At 45.5% G+C, this 9,100-nt stretch overlaps 1 protein-coding gene across 5 annotated transcripts in view; it reads left to right on the top strand.

Moving 5' to 3' along the window:
• PPP2R5E (protein phosphatase 2 regulatory subunit B'epsilon) overlaps positions 1-9,100 on the top strand; it is a 231,084-nt gene that overhangs the window by 11,413 nt on the left and 210,571 nt on the right. The gene's annotated exons all lie outside the window — the stretch shown is intronic.

The raw sequence follows: 9,100 nt of genomic DNA, 5'->3' as shown, positions 1-9,100 counted from the left end.
GGAAAAATGTTCCTGCCTGAAGCCTCCGGTACAGGTACGAGTTTCTGAAGATGCAGGCATCGTGTGCCCGCCCTGACCACCCAACACAAATGTCCGAAAACTGTCCACGATGGTCGACCAGGGCCTGGAGGACCATAGAAAAGTAGCCCTTTCTGTTTATGAATTGGGCTGCTCGATGGGGCGGTGCACGGATGGCAATGTGTGTCCCATCGAGCGCTCCTCCGCAATTGGGAAAGCCGAGGGCAGCAAAGCCGGCCATGACGCTGTCCAGATCCGGTAGACAGATGAGCCTGTTGAGCAGCTCCGAATTGATGGCCCTCACCACCTGCAGAACGAGACAGACAGCAAAGTGTTAGAAGGGGTGCCTTATCTCTTAGGAGGAAAACCCACCGCCCACCTTCCCTCTCAACCACCCCGGGAATCCCCTCCTCAGAACCCCCCTCCCCCCACAATTCAGGGTGAGTGGAGGAGCTCCCTCCCACTCCCACTCCCACTCCACTTGGCCCTTCCTGACAGTCTCCCTTCCTCCCACCCCAAACTGTGACTGTCCCCAGACAATGACTTACCTCCATCAAGACGGCCCCGACAGTAGATCTCCCCACGCCAAATTGGTGTCCCACGGAGCGGTAGCTGTCGGGGGTTGCCAGCTTCCAGAGGGCAATGGCAACCCTCTTTTCCAGGGGGATGGCGGGCCGCAGGTGGGTGTCCTGCCGTTCCAGAGCAGGGGCGAGCCAGGTACACAGCTCCTGGAAAGTGGTCTTTCTCATGCGGAAGTTGCGTAGCCAGTCTTGGTCATCCCAGATCTCCATCACGAGCCGGTCCCACCATTCAGAGCTGGTGTCAAACCTCCAAACACGCCTGTCCACGAAAAAGTTCGGAGGCAAGGGCAGTGTGGCTGCCGGACGGAGGAACCCCTCGTCCCTCTGGTCTGGGTCCAGCTCGGAAAGGAGCCTCATGACTGTGTCATGAAGATGCAGCAACAGCTGCAGTATGGTGGTTTGGGGCCATCGCCTGCCCAGGGGCAGCTCTGGCTCCATGCCAAAAATAAGGGTCTGCAAGCAGAAAAACCTCACAAGAAAAAAGCTGCTGGGGTGTCCCAGGAAGCTGAGCACTCCAAAGCAGCACTGCAATGCCTTGCAAAATTCCTCAAGGGACAGCAAAGGCAGCTGCAGGAGCAGAGCAACGGGTGTTCAGGAGTGTCCCTCTCACCACGCGTCTCTGCAAAGGGCAGGCAGGCAGCACCCGGAAGGAAATGCTGCCCCCATGCCCTGGCAGAAGCAGTTCCGGGTGGCTTTGAATTTCGAAAGAGCGTCCAGCAGTCTGGACGCTCTTTTTCGAAATAGTGGATCGATCTTTCGATCCGCGCATTGTAGTCTAGACGTGCTCTTTCGAAAGAGCCTCTTTCGAAAGATGCTTTCGAAAGAGGCTCTTTCGAAAGATGCTTTCGAAAGAGGCTCTTTCGAAAGAAGCCTGCAGTCTAGACACAGCATAGAGAGGCAACAAGGGTCTGGGGAGTGTGTAGTTGACAGGATTAACGGATAAGCCTAGGCTATACACTAACATCTCTAGTATGGTCTTCAGATTTTTGTCTTTGTTTTTATGGATAACATTAGAAATTCTAATAGCTATAGCTGTGTGGTTGGAGTTAGTTTTGAGGTTTTGTATGGTGGCACGTTTATTTTAGCATAAGATGAGGGTGTTTTTTTTTAAAGAGATATTGCACACTTTAATTGCCCTAAGTCATTTTTTAACTTGAGTTAAGAAAAATGGTTAGTGGCCATCTTGAAAATATTGGTCTAAATGACTTGCTCATCATCATTTAAGAAATATGCGGTAGAGCTGGGGATGGAACACAGTTACAGGCAGTCCCCGGGTTATGTACAAGATAGGGACTGTAGGTTTGTTCTTAAGTTGAATCTTTATGTAAGTCGGAACTGGCATCCAGATTGAGCTGCTGCTGAAACTGACCAGCGGCTGACTACAGGAAGCCCGAGGCACAGTTGCTCTGCCCCGGGCTTCCTGGAATCAGCTGCTGATCAGTTTCAACAGGCTGAATCTGGACGTCAGTTCTTACATACAGATTCAACTTAAGAACCCCAGGTGTCCCCAAGTCAGCTGCTGCTGAAACTGATCAGTGGCTGATTCCAGGAAGCCCGGGGCAGAGCAACGCTGCCTCGGGCTTCCTGTAGTCAGCGCTGGTCAGTTTCAGCAGCGGCTGACTTGGGGACGCCTGGGGCAGAGCAGCTGGGGTGCTGCCAGGTTGGTCCAGTAGCGCCCAGAGCGGCGCTACGGGACCAACCGGTAGCGCCCCAGCTGCTGTACCACAGGCATCCGGAGCAAAGCCGCGGAGCACGGGGGCAGCAGGACAGCCCAGACACGCAGCGGCTGTCCTGCTGCCCGCATACTCCGTGGTTTTACTCCCCGTCTCCCTGGTCTGCTGGTCTCCAGCAGACTAGGGAGACGGGGAGCAAAGTGGAGCAAAACACGCGGGCAGCGGGACAGCCGCGGTGCATCTAGACTGTCCGCTGCTCGCGTGCTCCGCAGCCTTGCTCCGCTTTGCTCCCCGTCTCCCTGGTCTGTTGGTCTCCTGAGGACGCCGGCAGTGGGACGGCCGTGGCGTGTCTGGGCTGCCCGCGTGCTCCCCGGTTTTGCTCCCCGTCTCCCTGGTCTGGGGAGACGTGGAGCAAAGCCGCGGAGCACGCGGGCAGCGGACAGCCCAGATGCGCCGCGGCTGTCCCGCTGCCGGCGTCCTCAGAGGCTTTGCTTCCCGTCTCCCTGGTCTGCTGGTCTCCAGCAGACCAGGGAGACGGGCAGCAAACCCTGTTCGTAACTGCGGATCCGACATAAGTTGTATCCGCGTAACTCGGGGACTGCCTGTATTTAAGGTCCTAGATCAGCATTTCTCAATCTGTTGTTCATCAGCTGCTTGTGGCGCAATTGGCACAAAGCAATGGTCTGTGTAACATCCTCAGGGTCATACAGGTAGTACTGGATACAGTCCAAAATGCAAGTATAGTAATTACTCATTTAACACGTGCCCGCTTAACACATTTTTGCAATAGCACGATTTTTGGGAACGTTTTTCGAATAACACTACTGTCCCCGAAATAACACGAAAATAATCAAGTGGTGGATTACTTTGCGTGGCGGTATAAGCTGGTGAAAACAGTGATAAGCGGATGAATACACGTGATCACAGCGCTCCTTCCCTCGCTCACGTGTTTATCTTTGTGTTTTAACAAAACACAGCGACTTGTGTTGCTAGATATCTTGCTGTAAAGTATACAAAGTACATGTATTATCCCTTATCATGAATGGGAAACGTAAGGAAAGTGATACATCTGCTTCTGCAAGCAAGAAGCATAGAAAATTGTTTACGTTAAAAGAGAAACTTGAAGTGATTAAGCGAATTGAAAAGGGTGAACACAATTGTGATATCTCCTGCGCTTTGAATATGCATGAGTCTAGTGTGCGCATGATCCGTGCTCAAGCTGAGAAAATTAAGGAAAGTTGCAAAAATGCAACACCAGTGAGTGCCAAGAAGGTTGCCATATTTTCCATGTGGATTGAAGACCAAACACAATGAAAGATGCCAGTGAGTTTGGCTGTTATTCAGGAAGAAGCCAAAGCTTTATATGATGCTGTTAAATTAGAACTGAATGAAACCGATGCCAAGCCATTTACTGCAAGTCACGGTTGGTTCGATTGCTTTAAAAAGAGTTCAAACTTATATAATGTAAAAATAACTGGTGAGGCTGATGCTGCTGACATAGAGGCTGCTGAATCATTCCCAGCGATATTTGAAACTATTATAAAGGAAGGTGGCTGTTTGTCTCAACAGGTGTTTAACCTGAACGAAACAGGACTCTACTGGAAGCACATGCCAGCACGCACATATATCTCTCGTGATGAGGCTTATGCACCTGGATTTAAGGCTGCAAAGGATCATATGACTGTGATGCTATGCACCAATAGCAACGGTGATTGCAAGCTCAAACCTATAATAGTTTACTGTTTGGCCAACCCTAGAGCTTTAGCTGAGTATTCAAAGGATTATATTCCTGTTGTTTGGAAATCTAATGTGAAAGCATGGGTAACTGCAAGCATCTTCATAGTCTACTTCTGCAATTGCCTAACTGCTGAGTTGAAAGACTATTGTTTATAAGAAAATCTTGCTTTCAAAATTTTACTTGTTCTAGATAATGCACCAGGCCATCCTCCTTGCCTTATTGATCTGTCAGAAAACATTTGAATATTATTTTTACCCCCCAATATGACCTCGTTAATACAACCTCTTGATCAAGGAGTGATAGCTGCTTTCAAGGTGTATTACTTCACCATACGTTTGCTAGGCTTATAAGGGGGAGAGATGGCGAGAATAAGCCTACAATCAAGGAGTTCTGGAGAAAATTTAACGTTAAAGATGCTATAGATATTCTAGCAGAGGCTTGGGCAGAAGTTTCTTCGAGTTGCCTTAATGCAGTTTGGTGCCGTGTATGGCCTGTATGCAGGAGTGGCCCGAGGCAGGGCAGAGCAATCAGTGCCCCGGCCTGAACGGCCATCAATTGCCGTGACGTTATCATCGGGCGCCTGGGGCAGCGGCGCCCTAGGCAGCTGCCCAGCTCGTCTAGGCTCACGGGCCTCCCTTGCCTGCATGTGTTCACAAGTTCAGGGGGTTTGATACGGACATATCTGCTTTTTAGCTTCAGATTGTAGCCCTAGCCTATGAAGCAGCATTAGAGGAGGTGGATGTTACTGATGTGCAAGAGTTGCTCGACTTTCAGGGGGAGGAGTTGTCTGTTGACGAGTTGAAGCTGCTGGATGAGCAGCAGCTTGAAAATGAGCCAGTTATTTGAACATTATCAACGAAAGTTATGGGTGAAGCATTTAAGCTTATAAGTGATATAATAAACATTTTTGATGAGAGTGAACCTGATCGTGAACGGAGCTCAAAAGTAGCAAAAAGCTTAGAAAGTGCCATATCTTGCTACAAGTAACTTTACAATGAAAAACAAAAAGCAGCAAAGCAGCTCTCTGTTGAAAGGTTTTTTTGTGTGTTCAACCTAAAAAAAAATAGCCTTGTTCCATCTACATCATCTAATGTTGACCTTGATGACTCAGCACCAACAAAAAATTGACTTCGACACCACCACCTGAAACGCAACCCCCACCTTTTTCATTATTTTCAATGGGAAAATTGACCCTGTGTAGCACGTTTTTGTTTAGCACAAACATTTTCAGAAACACATCTTTCATGTTAAATTGCTGTAGATTGAGAAGTAATGTCCTAGAGCCGTGGCTTGACATGACCACCCTAATAAAGGGACAAGGAGAAAGCATGTGATCATGTAATTAAAGGCTTATAATTCACTTCCTCTTATAGTGGTGAAGATGCAGCAATAGCCCATTTTAAAGAAGCCGTAGCTAAATATGAAAACTTATTTTAATCTTTCTGAGACACAGCATGGATAAATAGATGAAATTCGGTTTCTGTTGTCCCCTCTCCTCCTCCCCCATGCCAAAGTAGACCATGGGAACTTCTCAGATCTTCACATATTTCCTCTGTGAAAATATTTTGAATGATACTTTTGTACTACATGAGATCTTGCTTAATAATCAGAGCAGGGAATCACTCCCCTAGTCTGTGGATAAAATAAGATTTAAACTCATTATCTTCTATCTCCCAGCACACATTTCCATAGGGGACTCTTTCATAGGTCTTTGCAGATCTTGTTTTCTTAGGGAATTACCCATTGAAGTTACTTTAATTTTGTAGCTTTATTTTGTCATTTTTGTTTCTACTTCTGTAGAAATTGCTAGTACTATAGAAAACAGCCGAGTATCAATCTGCCATTATTGAAAAACTGAGTGCTCTGGGATTCCTGATCAGCAAAATCCTAAGCGTGTTACCCCCCAAACAACTGGAATATATAAGAATTGTGACACACATTTTAGAAGTCTTTGGTTTTGTGTGATTCCTAGCACCTGTAATACTCTTGTACAGACAGCTGTGGTGGTCTTTTTATTAGACACTGTTCTTAATTTTTATGCTAAACTTATCAGACTGATAGTCTTTTTGTTGTATAGGAAATGAAACTAATCTTGTAAGCATGACTGCCTACCTTTTATGGTTTTGTAAAACTGTAATGATTCTTCTCAGACTTTTTAAAAGGAAGCTACATCCTGTTTTGCACAAGACAATATTTTGCAAATAACATGTTTCTTAAACTAATCTTGCTCTTTAAGTTGTGAAACAGTATACTGTTTTTATATGAGGATAAGAATGTAAAAGAGTAGTCAAATAGCCTAGGCTTTTCGGGTAGTCGAGTCGACTCCTCGCATTCCCTCCTCCCTTGCTGCTTCTATATCAGAGGCAGCAAGGAGGGGGGGAAGCAGGAGCTAGTACTGGGGGCAGCTGGCTTCTCCCAGCACCGTATCCATGGTGTGTGTGGGTGGGAAGGGCAGGTAGAGGTGTAGCGAGGGTAGCGAGTGCCCACCATTGACTAATTGAGTAGTCGATGGAAATTCCATCAACTACTCGGTTAGCTGGTTATTTGCAATTTAACATCCCTATTTGAGGATTTCAAAACTTTTTTTGAAAGGATTGAAATTTTGTTTTTCTGGACTCTGATACATACTAGTTAAAATGAATAATGTTTTTCCTTCCCAATAATGTAGTATACAGAATCTAGTACGACTTTTTTCTGTGCTATTTGTTCAAGTAAAAGCATTGACATGCATGCTTTACCAAAAAACGTAGACATTTTCAAGTTTTCTCTTAATGTGTTTTTTATAAAAGGCAATATCATAATTTTTCAGGCTGCCTATGTAAAGCTCAAGGAGAATGGAGTATGTTCAGATTTTTTCAGTTGTTTTTCCCTAACTTTGATGAATGCTTGCAGATCACATTTATTGTTATTTGGAGTAGAGCCTCCAGTGCTCCATAAGGGCACTGTAGGGGGTCCACGGAAAGTTTTGAAAAGTGATTTTTCTTTGCCTTTACTTCTCCCCCCGTCCTTCCTGGAGCATGACAGGTGGGGAAGCTAAGGTGCACGCCAGGCAGTGTTCCTTACAAGCTGCGTGGTAGTGCAGCTTCACAGATGATGTATCAGGCCCCCTCTCCTCCCCATTCAGTCAGCTCCTTCATGGAGCCCTGAGCCTCTGACTGTGCGGTACTGATTTATCACCTATGAAGCTGTGCTGCCATGCAGCTTAGAGGGAACACTGCCTGGTGCGCATGGCTGCTACACCTTTCCCCCTTCCCCCGTTGCGTGCTCATGGAAGGGGAGGGAGAGAAGAAAAGGAAAAGTAACTTTTAAAAACTTTCTAGAGACCCCCTGCAGTACCCTTGTGGACCCCCAGGAGTCCACGGGCCACAGGTTGGGAACAACTGCCATTAATTTAAATAATTGATGAAGATACTGAATAGAACTGGTCCCAAAACTGATCCGTGCGGAGCCCCACTTTTTATGCACTTCCAGCAGGACTGTGAACCATTGATAACTACTTTCTGAGAATGGTTTCATATAAGAAGGTCATGCAAGACGGTATCAAATTCTTTAAGGTATAGACCACATTTACTGCTTCCCCCTTGTCCACAAGGCTTGATAGCTTTCTTTTTGATAAGGTATCAGGTTGGTTTGTCATAATTTGTTCTTTACAAATCCATGCGACACTTACTTATCATCTTATTGTTTTCCAGATGTTTGCAGATAGATTCCTTAAGTATTGTAGGATGCATTTCATCAGGCCCTGGTGACGTGAAGACAACTAACTTTTCTAAGCAATTTTTAATGTGTTCTTTTCCTATTTTAACTTCTGACCCTACCTCCTTTTCTCTATTGTATCATGAGATTATCTTAAATCATGAGATTTTTAAAATGATTATTAGTATGAATAATAATTAATAATAGTCTTCAGGATTTGGACCCTTTAGTGTTCATGTGTTGAAACTTTTTTTCCTGGAATCCTGAGGACTGGAAACATTCTCCTTCTCCCCCTCCCTCCCTGTTGGAAGTTGAGCTGCTTATGTCATTTTATTACTCCCAGGAGCTGAGGCTTGTATCATGAGACATTTTCAGGAGTTGCTAAAATTGGAATTAATGCATTTCTTAAATTTAAAAGAAGTCAAAATTTGGAATCATCTTTGTCACTACAAGGAAGAAATGGGATACTATGTTCTCATCTGAATTGTACCACTAACTTTGTAGCCCCAAGGCAGCTGTGGAGTGAGCTTGCAGTTAAGTAGTAGATGCTGTCCTTTTCCTGCTGCAGCAGCTCCCCACCCACCACAGATTTCGTCACGGGGAGGGAAGAGAGTCAATTCAGCTGCTCTTGCACATAGTTTCTGCCATCCTGTGAGTCATCCAGGGAAAGAAGGATAGGAACTTGAATGGCTCTGCCTGAAGCTAGGACAGTATCTAGCACACAATGGCTCCCTTTCGCTAGAGAGCCATGCAGATCACAAAAAGGTGGTGGGAAAAGAGCAGAAACTGAGAACTCCCAATCAGTTGTAGTTCTCAGATTGTCCCAAAGCAGCCTGGGATCTGTGAAGTTTAGAATTGACAGATATTGTTACAGATATTATCTGGAAAGGATATTAAATTCAATTTCAATCTCTGCCACTCTGTCCCATTTTCAGGGGTCCTCCCCATCATGACAACCAGCTGTATATAGAGGTAAATACTTTTTCATTGGGGTGCTTTCAGAGTGCTACTTCAAGGGGCTATATTTCCTTCCTCCTTCATTTTTAAAAAAAAGATGACATCATTATATATGACATTTCAACAAATCTGTTGCTTCATATTTCAGATGGCTACCCTTTCTTCAAAAATCCTTTCCAATGAGCTTGTGAATTGATTTGTGACATTTGATTTACAGAATGCTTAGTCCATGTGGTAGTTCATTTGGCTCATAGGAAGTGTCTGTTTCATGGTCAATGGACTTCATTACCAATTCAGAAGCTTACCTTTTGGTCTCTTACCAGCTTCAAGCATGCTTAGCAAATGCGTCTGAGGTAATAGCATTTCTGAGGTGACAAAAGTCCTGTAAGTGTGTCTTTTCCTTGACTATTGGTTGATTCAGTGGGTACACTTTCTCA

Source organism: Pelodiscus sinensis, chromosome 4 (assembly GCF_049634645.1).
Source record: "Pelodiscus sinensis isolate JC-2024 chromosome 4, ASM4963464v1, whole genome shotgun sequence".
Classification (NCBI taxonomy): domain Eukaryota; kingdom Metazoa; phylum Chordata; order Testudines; family Trionychidae; genus Pelodiscus; species Pelodiscus sinensis.
This window is presented reverse-complemented; position numbering and strand designations above follow the sequence as displayed.